The sequence below is a fragment of the Rattus norvegicus genome, chromosome 19, assembly GCF_036323735.1.
Source record: "Rattus norvegicus strain BN/NHsdMcwi chromosome 19, GRCr8, whole genome shotgun sequence".
NCBI lineage: Eukaryota > Metazoa > Chordata > Mammalia > Rodentia > Muridae > Rattus > Rattus norvegicus.
In genome coordinates this window covers 50,366,849-50,383,640 of record NC_086037.1, presented here as the reverse complement: position 1 = coordinate 50,383,640, position 16,792 = coordinate 50,366,849, and the positions used below count along the sequence as shown (strand labels likewise).

General features: G+C 44.4%; 1 protein-coding gene across 2 annotated transcripts in view; it reads left to right on the top strand.

The window, feature by feature from the left end:
* Agrp (agouti related neuropeptide) overlaps nt 1–16,792 on the top strand; it is a 38,860-nt gene that overhangs the window by 13,118 nt on the left and 8,950 nt on the right. The window contains exon 1 of one of the 2 annotated variants that reach the window (XM_063277803.1): nt 10,330–11,406. The exons of the other annotated variant lie outside the window; for it this stretch is intronic. The gene's annotated coding sequence lies outside the window, so the exon portion shown is untranslated. Of the gene's footprint in view, nt 1–10,329; nt 11,407–16,792 lie in introns of those variants that run through there. 2 annotated transcript variants of the gene reach the window in all.

The window sequence follows — 16,792 nt, the reverse complement described above, 5'->3', positions numbered from 1 at the left end:
CAGGACCTCTGAAAGAGCAGCGTGTGCTCTTAACCGCTGTGAGCATCTATCTCTCCAGCTCTAATTCAGTTTATGAAAGGATCTGCATAGTAGGTATAAAAAAGTTTACTACTGTGATGGTTTGTATGTGCTCGGTCCAGGGAGTGGCACTATTAGAAGGTGTGGCCCTGTTGGAGTAGGTGTGTCACTGTGGGTGTGGGCTTTAAGACCCTCGTCCTAGCTGCCTGGAAGTGAGTATTCTGCTCGCAGCCTTCAGATGAAGATGTAGAACTCTCAGCTCCTCCTGCACCAGGCCTGCCTGGATGCTGCCTTGATAATAATGGACTGAACCTCTAAACCTGTAAGCTAGTCCCAATTAAATGCTGTCCTTATAAGAGTTGCCTTGGTCATGGTGTGTGTTCACAGCAGTAAAACCCTAATTAAGACAAAAAAATGTTACTGGTCCTGGGCTATTGCTGTGATAAGCCTGACCATGCTTTTGTTTGGAAGAGTGTGGATTTTGGGATTTTGGATTTGGAAAGCAATGGAATGCTTTAAATGTTTTTTTTTTTCTTTTTTTCTTTTTTCTTTTTCTTTCTTTCTTTTTTTTTTTTTTTTTTTTTTTTTTCAGAGCTGGGGACCGAACCCAGGGCCTTGCGCTTGCTAGGCAAGCGCTCTACCACTGAGCTAAATCCCCAACCCCTGGAATGCTTTAAATGGGTTTTAATGTGCCATCCTAGTAGGAACATGGAAGACTTTGTTGCTGAGAGTGATTTAAATTGTGCTGACCTGTCTCAAGAAGTTTCAGAGAAGAATTTCAGTATGTGTTGTAAAGACTGTTTTGTGGTATTTTGGTGAAGAATGTGGCTACTTTTCACCCTTGTCTGAAAAGTCTGCCTGAGGCTAAGGTGAAGAGACTCAGATTAATTGCATTGACAAAGGACGCCTCAGAAATTCCTATCATAGACTTCGTTCTCTGGTTAAGTCTGTGTATGCAATTTCTTTTTTTTAAAGATTTATTTATTTATTATATATAAGTACACCATAGCTGTCATCAGACACACCAGAAGAGGGCATCAGATCCCATTACAGATGGTTGTGAGCCACCATGTGGTTGCTGGGATTTGAACTCAGAACCTCTGGAAGAGCAGTCAGTGTTCTTAACCGCTGAGCCATCTCTCCAGCTCCCTCTGGTTAAGTCTGATGAAGAGCATTTTAAACAAATGTGGCAAGCTAGGAAAGGAAAAATATAAAATATATGGTTCAAGTATTAAAGGAGCACCAGGAAGTGAAATGGAGCTGAATCCTGTGTTCAAGAAGATTAAGGGAGTGGGACTTTTAGGGTAAGGTCCCGCCCAGCTAAACTTAGATCCAGGCATGGTGGTACACACCTTTAATCCCAGGATATAAAGCCAAGAGAATCTCTGAGTTCAAGGCCAGCCTGAGACAGAGCAAGTTCTAGGTGAAGAAAAGCTTAATCCCAACAAACATGCATGCAGAGTTCTTGAGTTCAAGGTCAATCTACAGAATCAGATCCAAGTTTAGGCAGTGAAGGAGTTGGAAAAGAGGAAGCTGATGATAATGTAATAAAACAGGGGGGCCAGGGCTGGAGAGATGGCTCGGTGGTCAAGAGCATTGACTGCTCTTCCGGAGGTCCTGAGTTCAATTTCCAGCAACCACATGATGGCTCACAACCATCTGTAATGGGGATCCAATGCCCTCTTCTGGTGTGTATTCACACCAGTGTATTCACATACATAAAATAAATAAATAAATAAATAAATAAATAAATCTTAATTTAAAAAAACAAAAACAAGGGGGCCATGTTCCAGCTCCTGCAAGCAGCAGAACTTGTCAGCTTCAGCCATGTGTCTCTGGCTTTATAGTCAAGAGGAGAAGGAGACTGGGACAATTGATGCCGGTCAGCTGTAGCAAAGAAATTAGTAGTGATTAAGAAGAGACCAGCATCATTGAGGCGAAACCTTCTGGAAACTGTTTTCTGAGAGCACAAAAAAGCTGTGTTCCAGAGATAGCCAAGGTTGTACCTCATGCTGCAGCTGAACTAGGCAATGTAGAAGAGTCGCCCAGATAGTACTGGTTTTGAAGGCATGAAGGGGTCATGAAAAGCAGTTGAGGCTGGGTACTGTGAGGATCCATGGAAGGCCATTGGTGAAGGTGCAGCCTCAGTTGCAATTGACAGCCCAGGACTGAAGGGGTCATTGCAAAGCAGCTGAGGCTTGGCACCATGAAGAGAACCTATGAGAGGCTACTGGTGAAGCCTAGCTGCAGCAGAAGAGCCCAGTGTATTGGAGATGCCAGTACCATGGGATGACCACCAAGAACAGCAGCAGCAGTGGAGTGGATCAACCTGAGCTTAGAATGCCATAGAAGGCTAGAGAAATGATGCCAGCCCTTAAGAGAAGCCCAGAAGATCATGTGTGGATCCCAGATATTGAAACAAGAAGTTGTAACATTGAAGTTGCCTTGGAGACCCTGAGATTTTTCCAGATGCCAGAGCCATAGAATATCTGCTGAGGAAAACTGCTAACAGGGAGTGGAACCAGCCCAGGAGAAAGAAGTTTGTTGCAGTCAACAAAGATGAAAAGGAATTGGTGATCTGAAGACCACGTTGACATCAGACATGGAGATGCAGAGTTTGGAGTTGTTGAGATTGCTGTAGACTATGGGGGCTTTGGAAGTTGGACTAAATGTATTTTTTATTATGCTATGTTTAGGTATTTCCTAAACATAGAATAATGTGTTTGAACAAGCCTATGGGGGCCAAGGAGTGGAATGTGATGGTTTGTACACACTCAGCCCAGGGAGTGGCACTGTTAGAAGGTGTGGCCCTGGGGGCTAGAGAGATAGCTCAGTGGTTAAGAGCATTGACTGGGGGCTGGAGAGATGGCTCAGTGGTTAAGAGCACCCGACTGCTCTTCCAGAGGTCCTGAGTTCAATTCCCAGCACCCACATGGTGGCTCACAACCATCTGTAAAGAGATCCCATGCCCTCTTCTGGTGTGTCTGAAGATAGCTACAGTGTACTTATACATAATAAATTAATAAACCTTTAAAAAAAAAAGAGCATTGACTGCTCTTCCAAAGGTCCTGAATTCAATTCCCAATTGTATATGAATGCATAATTATATAATATGCATTAAAGTATATTTTAAAAATTGTGATGATGTTTTTTTTAATATAAGATTTATTCATTTATTATATATAAGTACACTGTAGCTGTCCTCAGATACACCAGAAGAGGGCATCGGATCTCTTTACAGATGGTTGTGAGCCACCATGTGGTTGCTGGGAATTGAACTCAGGACCTCTGGAAGAGTAGTCGGGTGTTCTTAACCGCTGAGCCATCTCTCCAGCCCCGTGATGATGTTTTGATGTAAAAAAAATGTAAAAAAAAAATGTGTGGCCCTGTTGGAGTAGGCGTGGCCCTGTTGGAGTAGGCGTGGCCCTGTTGGAGTAGGTGTGGCCTTGTTGGAGTAGGTGTGGCCTTGTTGGAGTAGGCGTGGCCCTGTTGGAGTAGGCGTGGCCCTGTTGGAGTAGGCGTGGCCCTGTTGGAGTAGGCGTGGCCCTGTTGGAGTGGGCGTGGCCCTGTTGGAATAGGCGTGGTCCTGTTGGAGTAGGCGTGGCCCTGTTGGAGTAGGCGTGGCCCTGTTGGAGTACGTGTGGCCCTGTTGGAGTAGGCGTGGCCCTGTTGGAGTAGGCGTGGCCCTGTTGGAGTAGGCGTGGCCCTGTTGGAGTAGGCATGGCCCTGTTGGAGTAGGCATGGCCCTGTTGGAGTAGGTGTGGCCCTGTTGGAGTAGGTGTGGCCTTGTTGGAGTAGGTGTGTCACTGTGGGTGTGGGTTTAAGACCCTCGTCCTAGCTGTTTGGAAGTGAGTCTTCCACTCGCAGCCTTCAGATGAAGATGTAGAACTCTCAGCTCCTCCTGCACCATGCCTGCCTGGATTCTGCCTTGATAATAATGGGCTGAACCTCTAAACCTGTAAGCTAGTCCCAATTAAACGTTGTCCTTATAAGAGTTGCCTTGGTCATGGTGTGTGTTCACAGCAGTAAAACCCTAACTAAGATAACTATGAAATATTTTTTGTGTTTTGTTTTGTGCTTTCAAAATGGGGTTTCTCCGTAGCCCTGCCTTACCTGGAACTTGAGATGTAGACTAGGTTGGCCTCAGACGGACAGAGATTCGCCCACCTCTGCCTCTACAGTGCTAGGATTAAAGGGCTGAGCTACCTCTGCCTGCCTTTACTATGAAATTTTAACTTTTTTTTTGGTTGTACTTTTTTAGACAGTTTGACTGTAGCCATGACTGGCCTGAACCGAAACTTACTATGTAGATCAGGTTGGCTTCAAATTCACAAAGATCCACTTGCCTCTGCCTCCCAGTTTTTCAGAGCTTGGGATTGAACCAGGGTTTGGTGCATGCTACACAAGCACTCCACTAACTGAGCTATATCCCCGGTTCACCCCCAGCTTCTCTGTAGCACAGTGAGGCCCTAAACTATCACTCTATCTCAGCCTGTCTCATGCTGGGGTGACAGTCGCACAGCGTTATGACCAGCTAACAGAGGTTGGGTGTAATGACACATAGTTTTTTGTTTTGGTTTTTTTTTTTTTGGGGTTTTTTTTTTTCGGAGCTGGGGACTGAACCCAGGGCCTTGCGCTTCCTAGGCAAGCGCTCTACCACTGAGCTAAATCCCCAACCCCGACACATAGTTTTAATCCCAGTATTCAAAACTCTGTCTCAAAAACAAAACAAAAGGGAACTGGAGAGATGGCTGCTCTTCCAGAGTCCTGAGTTCAATACCACATGGTGGCTCACAATCATCTGTAATGGGATCCAGTGCCCTCTTCCAGTATGACTGAAGACAAACAACGCACTCATATACATTAAATAAATAAATCTTTAAAAAACAAAACTCAGCATGATGGTGCATGCTAATAATCCCAGTACTCAGAAGATGGAGGCAGCTAGCCTATGCTACCATGCCAACCTCCCTCCAGGATTTCAAGACCATTAAGGGCAACATAGAAAGTCTCCTTGCTGGGTCGTGGTGGCACACTTGGGAGGCAGAGGCAGGGGGATCTTTGTGAGGGAGGCCAGCCTGGTCAACAGAGCGAGTTTCTGGAGAGTCTGGGGCCACACAGAGAAAACCTGTCTGGAAAAGGAAGGAAAGTCTTCATCTTGAGCCAGGCATGGTGGCCTACAACCCCAGGAAAACAAGTCGATCTGCATCATTCAACAGATCATCAAGTGCTGCACCAGGTTGTGAGCCAATCTCAGAGAAACTCAGGTAGGAAGGCATTTTGGAAAGCAGATCAGCTATTATGTCTGTTGGGAATCAGTGGCACCTCCTGTACCCATGTGAAATGTACAGATGCAAGCTCAATAGGAACTTCTTTCTGTCATTCAAAGATACTGTTCCAGGCCCATTCCTCCTAGGAGCCAGGAAAACAGGATCCCAGAGGAGCCTTGTAGGGATCCTTTAACTTCAGAAGGTGGAGCGATCCAGAATGACAACAGGCCCCAATCTGTAATGATCTATGGCGACAGTGCCTAAAACTTGGCTTTCTCAGCGGCTTAACACTTGAACAGTCAAAAAAAAAACAAACCCAGTGCTTAAAAGTCATTTGTGAAAGTCAAGACAAAGGGAACTGGAAGATAACTCAGAGGTTAAGAGCACTGGCTGCTCTTGAAGTGGACCACTGCTCGATTCCCAGAACCCACATGGTAGTTTACAGGCATCTGTGACTCTACTTCAGGGATCTGAAAGATCTTCTGATCTTCCTGGACACCAGGCACACACATACTGCACTTACATATATGCAAGTAAAACACTTATATACATAAAATAAAACGAATGTAAGACAATGTTAGGCTAGTTATTCATACTAGCTTAATGTCTATCCTCTGTCCTGTGAAATATGGAGTGCTAGACCAAGAAATATTCTCCAAAAATATTTTCCAAACATACCTCTAAGGTCTTTTACTCTGAATTAATTCACACAGTTCAGCCCAATCCCTTCCGCAGAAAGATATTACACCAAGGCCAGAGGAATCAGCTGAACTGCAACTTGGAGGGCCAAGCATCTGCCCTTGAAGCACACTCTACTGTTACAGCCACAGACTGCTGTAGCAAGGTCGACCACCTTGGAGGCTCTACTGCTGGCATGCTCAGGAGGCAGGGCAGAGTATATATGACTGGATACATAGTAACCTAGGCTGAGGGCATGCTAGTCAAGTGTGATGTCACGAAGATATAGGCCCAGTCCTTTTATTTTCTTTTGAGATCAAGTATCAGTCACTTGTCCTGGCTGCCTTAGAATTTTCCATTTTCCTTAGCTGCTGCTGCTTCTTCTGCTTCTTCTGCTGCTTCTTCTTCGATTTATTTATTTATTTTACATATATGAGTGCTCTATCTGCATGTGCAGCTGTGTGCCGGAAGAGGGCATTATAGCCTGTTATAGCTGGTTGTGAGCCACCAAGTGGTGGCTGGGACTTGAACTCAGGACCTCTAAAAAAGCAGCCAGTGCTCTTAACCACTGAGCCATCTCTCCAGCCCCTTAGCTTCTTAAATTGCTGGAATTATAGGTAAATGCCACCACATTTGGCTTTGAGACAAAGTCTTGCTGTGTTGCCTAGACTGTGGTCTTAAAATCCTAGGTTCAACCAATCTTCTTGTAATAGTCTCCCAAGCACTAGGGTACACATCATCACAGTCAGTAGATGTGTGTGTGTGTGTGTGTGTGTGTGTGTGTGTGTGTGTGTGTGTGTGTGTGTGTGCGCGTGTGTGCGTGTGTGTTTAGTGTGAGTATGTATGTTTGGGGGTGTTATGCATGTATCGTGGCATATATATAGGGGTCAGAGAAGAGCTCTGGGAGCTTGTTCTCTCCTTTCACCATGTGAGTTCTTGAGACTGACTCAGATCAAGCTCGGTGGCAAGTATGTTTCCCTGCTGAGCCACCTCACAGACCCTTTATTTGTTTGTTTGTTTGTTTGTTTGTTTGAGAGTCTTGTTGTGAAGTCTTGACTGGCTTGGAGTTCACTATGAAGATCAGACTGGCCTTCAACTTGCAGACACCCTGTCTCCTGAGTACTGGGATTACAGTCCATGTTTCTGTAGTGCTGGGGACTGAACTCATCAATCCCAGTGCAGTTCCTTTTCATACTAGGGTTGGTCTATTGACTAGGTGGGATGGCAAGGCCAAAAATAAGGAAAGCAAAAAAAAGTATCATCCTCCAAGGAACTTGGCTGCATGGAAAACTACCTAGAGCTTCTGGTCAGGAGAGCCTCCATGTCCCTGTACAGGTTGAAGTTAACACAGAGTTCAGAACTCCCTGGGCTCAGGGTTTCCATGTGTATTTACACAAATATTTTAATTGAAAATCAAAAAGTCCCACCCTTTTCCTATCATAAATATGGATTTATGTGCAGGAGACTTTCAAGATGAAAACTGGCCTCCTCTGATGATCTGCTGTGCCACACTGAGTTCTGGAACTGGTGCCACTTTGCCTTCTGGCTTCATGATGTGAAGTTTCATTTATATTAATGGTTTTCTTTTTCTTTTTCTATTTTGTTTTGGTTTTGGTCTTGGAAACAGGGTTTCTTGGTTTAGCCTTGGCTGACAAGGATTTTCACTGCTAAGTAATACTTGTTAATAGTGCTAGAGCAGATAATAAAAGTTAATATTTTTCTTGTTGCTATGACCAGATACGTGATTTTAAAAAAATACAGTGTAAGAAAGTAAGGATTATTTTGGCTGACAGAGTTGCAGCCCACCCCATCTGGGAAGGCAAGGCTGTGAAGTGTTGTTCTCATCGAATGCTCAGCCAAGTGTGGGGTGAACATTGCTAATCCTCTTCCTCTCACTTTCTTCTATCCGGATGTTGACCCCAGTCCATGGAACAGTATTGTCCACACTCAGGGTGAAGTCTTTCCTTTCTTAATTAAATCTCTTTGGAAACACCCTGGAAGACTCAGCCAAAGGCATGTATCCCTAGGTGATTCTAGATTCAATCAAGTTGGTAATGAAGATTACGCCATTGCATGCCAGATTTCTTTCTTGGTTCATTCTCCAATTACATGCATTGGTGAATCTTCTTCCTCCTGATTCCTGTCCCCATTCCCCGGAGTGAATATTTTATCACCTCTGCTATAGTCTGAGGGCTCTCAGATACCACATCCTGTTAAGGATTCCTCTCACCAGATAGTCTGGTAAGTGGTCAATTCCTGTTTGGTTTGCTTTTTAGGACTCCTCCTGGTTCTGTCTGTCTCATGCAAGTGATTTATTTAGGGAGAGAATCTTCCTGGAAAAGGAATGAAAGAAGCAGAAGAGGGGTCTAGAGGTGGCTCAGTGGCTAGAAGTGCTTTGCATGCAATCGTGAGAACCAGAGTTTAGATTTCAACACCTACATAACACATAACAAGCTGGGTATCCTGCAAACATCTACAACTACAACTTCAAGGATCCAATGTTTTCTTCTGACCTCTGCATGCATAGACACACATACCCACACCTACACATATGGACAGAAACAATTACACAGACAATGCACACATGAGTAAATAGAAATAAGAAGAAACAGAAGAGTTCAGGAGGCTAATCACAGGGATCTAGAATTACACCCTATAGTTGGTTCCACCATGAAATAAGAAAGTTGGCTTTTATGGCTTATGTCCTGCCCCTGAGGCTAATATCCAAGCAAGAAGAGGCTCATTAAGCTAAACAAACTTCTACAAGAATGGGCAGCTGAGAGGTGTTCATTTTGTCAGTGTGTGCAATCTGCATGGTGGTGCTGTAATCCTCTACTGATTGTGGAGGTAGGATGGAGAAGATGTGCCCAGATTTTCTCTGTGCACATACATACACACTCAGGGTTTTTTGTTTTGTTTTGTTTTGTTTTGTTGTTTTGTTTTGTTTTTGTTTTCTGAACACTAGCTACTTATAGCCTTTGGAGGAGTTGGGTTCTGTGGGATAAAATAATAGACATGCTTTTTTTTCTCCCCCAACACAAGGAATCAGTTCCTGCCTCCGGGTTCCTTCCTTGACTTTTCCAAATGATGGACTGTAAACTGTAAGAGGAAATAAATCCTTCCCTCCCAAAGTGGCTTTCTGCCATGTTTTTTTATCACAGCCGTGGAAATTCTAAGATAGGTTCTTGGATGAGGTAGGAACCCCAAATCTTCATACTTTAAAATACCATATCTTCCCTTAGGCTTTTCTCTCAAAAGCCCCAGAAAAGGGAATGATTTCATCCCTCTTGAACATCCCAAAAGATTTGCTGAAGCCTTGAGAAGAAGGACTCCTGTCTCAGTACCACCTACCTTCCTCTTGATAGACTGCCTTTAAGGATCTGCCTCTGTTTTCATCCAAAAGGATTTAAGCTTTAATAGTCAGTGGGAAACTGAGGAGACATGGACCCCAGAGTCCCCCAAGACAACCCTAGTAACTGGTACCAAATGAAGCCTAAGGCTGAATCAGGAACAGACGCTGCTGGCACTGCTCCAACTGGGTGTTTGTCACCTGATGATATCTTGATGGGACCGGAGCACAGGATGTGATTGAGCTGGTGTGAAGGCTTGTATGGCTCAGGGTCACCGTCACCTCCTTTCCTCCAGTAGCTCTGGGACAAAACAGAAAACAAACCATTGGAGATCCTTCATTTTGATGAAGACACAACTGATCCTGCTGTTTTTTCAATGATCACTCTTGTATCCTCACTTTTTTATCTTGTCTATACACTTGATTTAAGCTTAAACTGGCTTAAAAAGGGTCATGTGGCCATGATCCTAACAGTGAAACTCAACGAAGTACACAACCCTTGACAAAACCATGGTCCCCTACAGGTCAGGGTATAAAGTCTCTGATATAGTCAGGTGATTGTGAGGAGGACATGGTGGAGAAAGAAATCCTTTAACGGTAGATCCCAGACACGGAAGCCCTCAGGCTTTAGGCCAGAGCATACGTGTTAATGTGAGGAAGGGGGTAGGCTGCTAAACAGGAAGCAGAGGCCCAAGGAATCGTTTTTAGTAAGGATCAGGTAAGATTCTAAAACCAGCACTGAGTTATTTCCAAAAATGTCACTTGGCTAGCAGACACTGGAGTTTCTGAGAGACAAAGGCTATCCCTGCTGGTCAACACGGTGAAACTGTTGAGGGCTTATCCTTGGATGCAGAGATGGCCACCAAAATGGCTGTGTATAGACCAGCTTGTGGTTATAGTTTCTTTTTTTTTTTTAAGATTTTATTTTGGGGCTGGGGATTTAGCTCAGTCATAGAGCGCTTACCTAGGAAGCGCAAGGCCCTGGGTTCGGTCCCCAGCTCCGAAAAAAAAGAACCAAAAAAAAATTTTTATTTTATTGTATATGAGTACACTGTAGCTGCCTTCAGACACACCAGAAGAGGGCATCAGATCTCATTACATATGGTTATGAGCCACCATGTGGTTGCTGGGATTTGAACTCAGGACCTCAAGAAGAGTAGTCGGTGCTCTTAACCACTGAGCCATCTCTCCAACCCGTGGTTATAGTTTCTTTAGAGCTTACCCTAGTGTTGTGGCTTGTGATGACTATTCTTGGTTGTCAACTTGACTACATCTGCAATTAACTAAAGCCCCCCCCCCCATGGCTGGCACTCCTGTGAGGGATTTCTGATTAATTTGAAGTGAGAATATATACTTCTAATCCAAATCTTTGAGGTAGGAAGACACACCTTTAATCCAGATCTAATCTAGGCCATACCTGTTGCTGGAAGCCTATATAAGGACATGAAAGAAGGGAGCTTTTGCTCTTTGCCTGCTTGCTCTCCTTTTGCTAGCAAATTCATTCCTTCACTGGCACTAGAGCCTACTTCTTCAGGATTCCAGTGTCTACTGAAGACCAGCAAAAATATCAGTCTCATGGACTGAGAAACTCCTGGATTCTTAGATTTTCCATGTAAGCCATTCTAATAAATCTCACACACACACACACACACACACAAACACACACACACATACACACACACACACACACACACACACACACACACGGAGAGAGATTCATTCTATAAATTCTTTTACTCTAGAGAAAGCTGACTAACTAAATATACTGTTCTTTCTTTAACACTTAGGACCTAAGGCAAGGGAGTGAATTCCAGCAGGCCCAGGCAGCAGAAGGAATCTGGTCCAGTTCCCTTAACACCTGCTTTTGTGCTGAGTCATGTAAACTTTTCTATAAACTGAGACTATCATCACCTTGGCTGCCAGGCTCAGAGAAAGTCACCATGGCTTTGTTCCTTCTTGTTTATAGTTATTCCCCTGTCCTAGGCCTTCCAGAACTGATGGGAAAAGCTGACCAAATCCACCCACTCCCAAAGGATGGACTAGGCATTCTAGACTATATATCTGTGGGATGAGACTGCAAACAAGACAGTGGTGAGTTGGGGGACCGGGGGCTATGATGGAGTTTTAACTCTATTTGGGACCTTCCTGGTAATGGTCCACCCTTCTCGACTTAATCCTTTTCTAGATTGCCCCAGACATGTGCTAGGCTATGGTGTAATGAGAGGAAGGCATTTTGTGTGCTAACATTCACTCTGGCGGAGAGGATGTGTTCTGATTTCTAACATTTATAGCCCTGTCCATCTCTGAGGGCAGGTTTGCTCTACTGGGTTCTAGGGGAGTTTGGCAAGGATGTCAAAGCAAATGCCCTTGAATTCTATTCTTTAAAGGGCTATTAATAGCATAATATTGCATATGTTGTTGTGGTATGACATTAGAGGAGTTTGGAGAGTTGAGTCCTAGTCTCCAGGCTGCAGATGGAGGCTATACACAGAAAACAGGGTGAGTTAGAGATACAGGGATGCGGAAGGTTGTAGAAAGAGAAAGTAAAAGTCTCCCCCCATCACCCCCCAAAAAAGATCTATAAGATAGGCTCAAGGCTTTGAGAAATTTGCCACTCATGGAGTTCCAGAAAGCAGACATCCCCTATCGCGCCCTGGAACACAGAGGTTACAGAAACAGACATTCTGACTTATCTTCCATTCCAAAGTTTAAAAAAAAAAACAAAAGCAAAAAACAGTTTACACAAGAAGCAGTTCATGGACCTGGCTTCACCAGCTCCTCACCTTCCTATGCCACAGCTACAAAAACTGGTTCTCAGATGGGGTATTCTCCTGCACCAGATACTGAGCCACTTGGGACTTAGGGATACCAGTCTCTCAGAACATACAACCTGCTCCAGCCATTTTGAGGCAAAACGGAGCCTTTATCCCTTCATTTTATTTCGCTGATTTCTTTTTTTTTTTTTTTTCTTTTTTTCGGAGCTGGGGACTGAACCCAGGGCCTTGTGCTTGCTAGGCAAGCACTCTATCACTGAGCTAAATCCCCAACCCCTTCACTGATTTCTTACAGTTACTTCAAAAGCATTGACGGGTTGGAAGAGGCAGGGTCTTTACACAGGAATCCCTAGACCATTCACTGAGCACAGGCAACCAGTAGATAGCATCCACTAAGGTGTTGGGTCTAGCTTCTGTGGGCTTCTCTCTGTCCTTGGTTCAATCCTGCAAGTTTGATTGTGGGGCTGGCCTGCGGTCAGGTGGTCTTGGATGGACTATAAGGACCATATACACTGGGTGTTCCACTGATGGTGTACAGAACCTATCTGTAGGCACACTGAAGTGGATGGTTCCTTTAATCGAGAAACAAGCAGGACCTTTCTGGACTGTCAGGGCTGAGTTATGCCCTGCTCAGCATCTCTAAGGACTCATGTAGACCAAGGAGCTCCAAGAGACTCACATTCCTTACATTCCAGTCCCAGCTCTTTCATGAAATTAGTTTTCTTCACTTGCAGGCTTTCCTAAGTCCTAAGGATCTGTGGCCATCTCTGTATCAGGCACAGCACACAGTAGGCACACAGGGGATACTGGATGAAGATATTCCTTTGCCTGTGATCGCTGCAGCAGCAGCCTCTCCTTGCTTTATTGGCACCTGGTCTTACATGAGGAAGTTGCTAGGGTTTGGAGTTACAAAGTGGAAAGAGGACAAAGCTCAGACACATCAAAGTCTGTTAAAACTAGGGCAACTGGTGGGGGCTGAGAGATAGCTCAGTTAATGTTTGCTCTACTCCCACAAGGAACGGAGTCTGATCCTCAACCTTCACGTAAAAAGCCAGGCACACTGGCTTATGTTTATAATCCCTAAAGTTCTCTAGCAGCCCTAAAGTCAGCTAGCCTACCCTAACTGATGAGACCAGCATTCCAGTGAAAGACTCTCAAACAAGACAGCTCAGCTCCTAAGGAAAGACATCTGATGTTAATTTTTGGCTTTGACATACATGTGCACAGCAGACACACACACACACACACACACACACACACACACACACACACACACACACGAAGAAGCTGAGCCCAGTCCTGGGACTCTGCTGTTGGTTTGAGTATTATCGGAGACCTGCACATTTAGACATACTGAAACAGATACATTTGATATGCTACCTCTCCAGGAGAGTAACTTTTTTTATTGGCTATTTTTAATTTACATTTCAAATGTTATTTCCTTTCCCCCACCCAACCACTCACCCCTTCCCTCCTCCCTGACATTCCCCCACACTGGGGGGTCCAGCCTTGGCAGGACCAAGGACTTCTCCTCCCTTTGGTGCCCAACAAGGCCATCCTCCGCTACATATGCAGCTGGAGCCATGAGTCAGTCCATGTGTACTCTTTGGATGGTGGTTTAGTCCCTGGGAGCTCTGGTTGGTTGGTATTGTTGTTCCTATGGGGTTGCAAACCCCTTCAGCTCCTTCAATCCTTCTCTAACTCCTCCAATGGGGACCCTGTTCTCAATTCAATGGTTGACTGCCAGCAATCACATCTGTATTTGTCATGTTCTGGCAGAGCCTCTCAGCAGACAGCTATATCAGGCTCCTGTCAGCATGCACTTCTTGGCATCAGCAATAGTGTCTGGGTTTGGTGGCTGTATGTATATGGGGTGGATCCCCAGTTGGGGCAGGCTCTGAATGGCCATTCCTTCAATCTCTGTTCCAAAATTTGTCTCTACATCTCCTCCTATGAATATTTTTGTTCCCCTTTCTAAGAAGAACTGAAGCATCTGCACTTTAGTCGTCCTTCTTCTTGAGCTCATGTGGTCTGTGGATAGTATCTTGGGTAATCCGAGCTTTGAGGCTAATATCCACTTATCAGTGAGTGCATACCCTGTGTGTTCTTTTGTGACTGGGTTACCTCACTCAAGATGAAGTTTTCTAGTTCCATTTGCCTATGAATTTCATGAAGTCATTGTAACTTTTTTTTTTAAATTTTATTTTTTAAGATTTTTATTTTATTGTATGAGTACACTGTAGCTGCCTTCAGACACACCAGAAGAGGGCATCAGATCTCATTACAGATGGTTGTGAGCCACCATGTGGTTGCTGGGATTTGAACTCAGGACCTCAGGAAGAGCAGTCGGTGCTCTTAACCACTGAGCCATCTCTCCAGCCCTCATTGTAACTCTTAAGCTGTAGGGATGCAGCTCTCTCCTCCATTCTCTTTATTGAAGCAATAAGAAGCTCCACCCTCAAGGGTTAAGGGAGGGGTCTTAGGAGCTTTGAGTCTTTGCTAGTTCTAGGGAGTGGGCCTCAGTATGCTTAAGATAACCAGTGTAATAACTTCTGCAGCTGTTACTTGGTTTCAAGGAGGATTTAAAAAAAAATGGGCTGAATCCCATTTGATCCTGAAACCAGGATGCTGAAGGTATATGGCGTGGAAGTTGGGACCACTAGGCTTTCATTGTGAATAACTGAGCAGAAGTGGTCCTAGATGCTAGGACCTTCTTCCTTGGAGAGGTTCCCTTCATCTTGAGGAACCCCACTTGCCAGGGAGCCCAAGCTTTGTCAGAGGCTTCATTATAGTCTCAAGCATCGTAAATGTACCCCTGTTGACACAACAATGCCTCAGGGCCTCTGAGGACCTAGGTATATTTAGGCACTGCTCCAAACAAAACTAGCAACAGGAATCAGGAATGCAGCCATCTGTGTCTGCCCCACTAAGTGTTTATAAACTCAAGAGGCGTCTGTCAACCCTCAATTGAAACCAGCCTGCCTCTGTACTCTTTGAGGTATATTCGACAATGTTTTTATGGTTTAAGATGATTTGAATCAAGCTTTTAGCTTATTGAAGCTGATGGCCTTGTTTCCCTAACAGTGTTTTTGTTTTTGTTTTTTTCTGTGCTGTTGCTGGAGCTGAACCTAATGTTTCCTGCATGCTGGACAAGGGCTCTACCACTAAAGCACATAAGCTATATTCCTCACCTGTGTTCTGCTTTTCATTTTTATTTATTTTATTTTTTAAAAATGTTTACTTATGGGGTTGGGGATTTAGCTCAGTGGTAGAGTGCTTGCCTAGCAAGCGCAAGGCCGTGGGTTCGGTCCCCAGCTCCGAAAAAAAGAAAAAGAAAAAAAAAATGTTTACTTATTTTATATACATGAGTGCTCTATCTGCATGTACACCCGTATACCAGAAGAGGGCATCAGACCATATTATTTTGAGCAACCATGTGGTTGCTGGGAATTGAACCCAGGACCTCTGGAAGAGCAGTCAATGCCCTTAACCTCAGCCATCTCTCCAGCCCCTTGTTTTTGTTTTTGTTTTGAGACAGGGTTTCTCTGTGTAACAGCTCTGGCTGTCCTGTCACTTGCTCTGTAGACCAGAATTCCCAGAGATCACCTCCCTCTGCCTCCTCAGTGCTGGGATTAAAGGCATGCACCACCACACCAAGGCCTTTTTATTTTTGAAACAGGGTTTCACTAAGTTGACCTTGAACTTGCAACCCAACTGCCCAGGTTTTGTGATCAAACTCAGAAGGTCTGGCTAATACAGCAAGTGCTTTTACCTGCTGAACCATCTTGCTGGTCCCAGGTTTCTCTTTTGAATAGAGGGATAGCAAGTCTTTGGTCATTCTAGAACTTCTCTTTAAATTCAGTGAGAGCGAACAGCCTCTGCATTCTCCTAATGGACAAATCAGGGCAACTTTGGGAGATAAGAGTATTTTACTGCACCCTGCATCACAGAGGTGACCTGTCATTTAGACACTGTATTGTTTTATGAGCCTCTAGTAAAAAGAGACAAAACAACTCTGTGGCCCCAGGTCACAAATCCTGCACCCAGAGCTCACCAAATATCTCTGAGAACATCAGGGTGGTTCCTGACCTGTAGAATCACCTAGGCATGTTTCTGAAATGCCAGCACCTGAGGGGCTGAAGCTGGGGGCTGAGTCCAGGGATAGTTTAGTGAGACTGTCTCAAAAACAAAATCAAGGACTGGTTGTGGTAGCACATGTTTCTAACCCCAGCACTCAAGAGGCAGAGGTAAGTGTGTCTTTGTGAGTTTAAGACTAGCCTGGTGGGCTGGAGAGATGGCTCAGCGGTTAAGAGCACTGACTGCTCTTCCAGAGGTCCTGAGTTCAATTCCCAGCAACCACATGGTGGCTCACAACCATCTGAAATGGGATCTGGTGCCCTCTTCTGGTGTGTCTGAAGACAGCTACAGTGTACTTATATATAATAAATAAATAAATCTTTAAAAAAAAAAAAAGACTAGCCTGGTCTACATAGTGAGTTTCAGGCTAGCCAGGGCTCCAATAATGAGACCCTGCCTTAAAAAAAAAAAAAATCAATCTCAGAGTGTTCATGTTCATTCACAGAGGAAATGTACTCCAATGGTGTCCTTTTTTTTTTTTTTTTTTAGATTTATTTATTTATTTATTTATTTATTTATTTATTTATTTATCTGTGTGCCAGAAGAGGGCATCGGATCCCATTTCA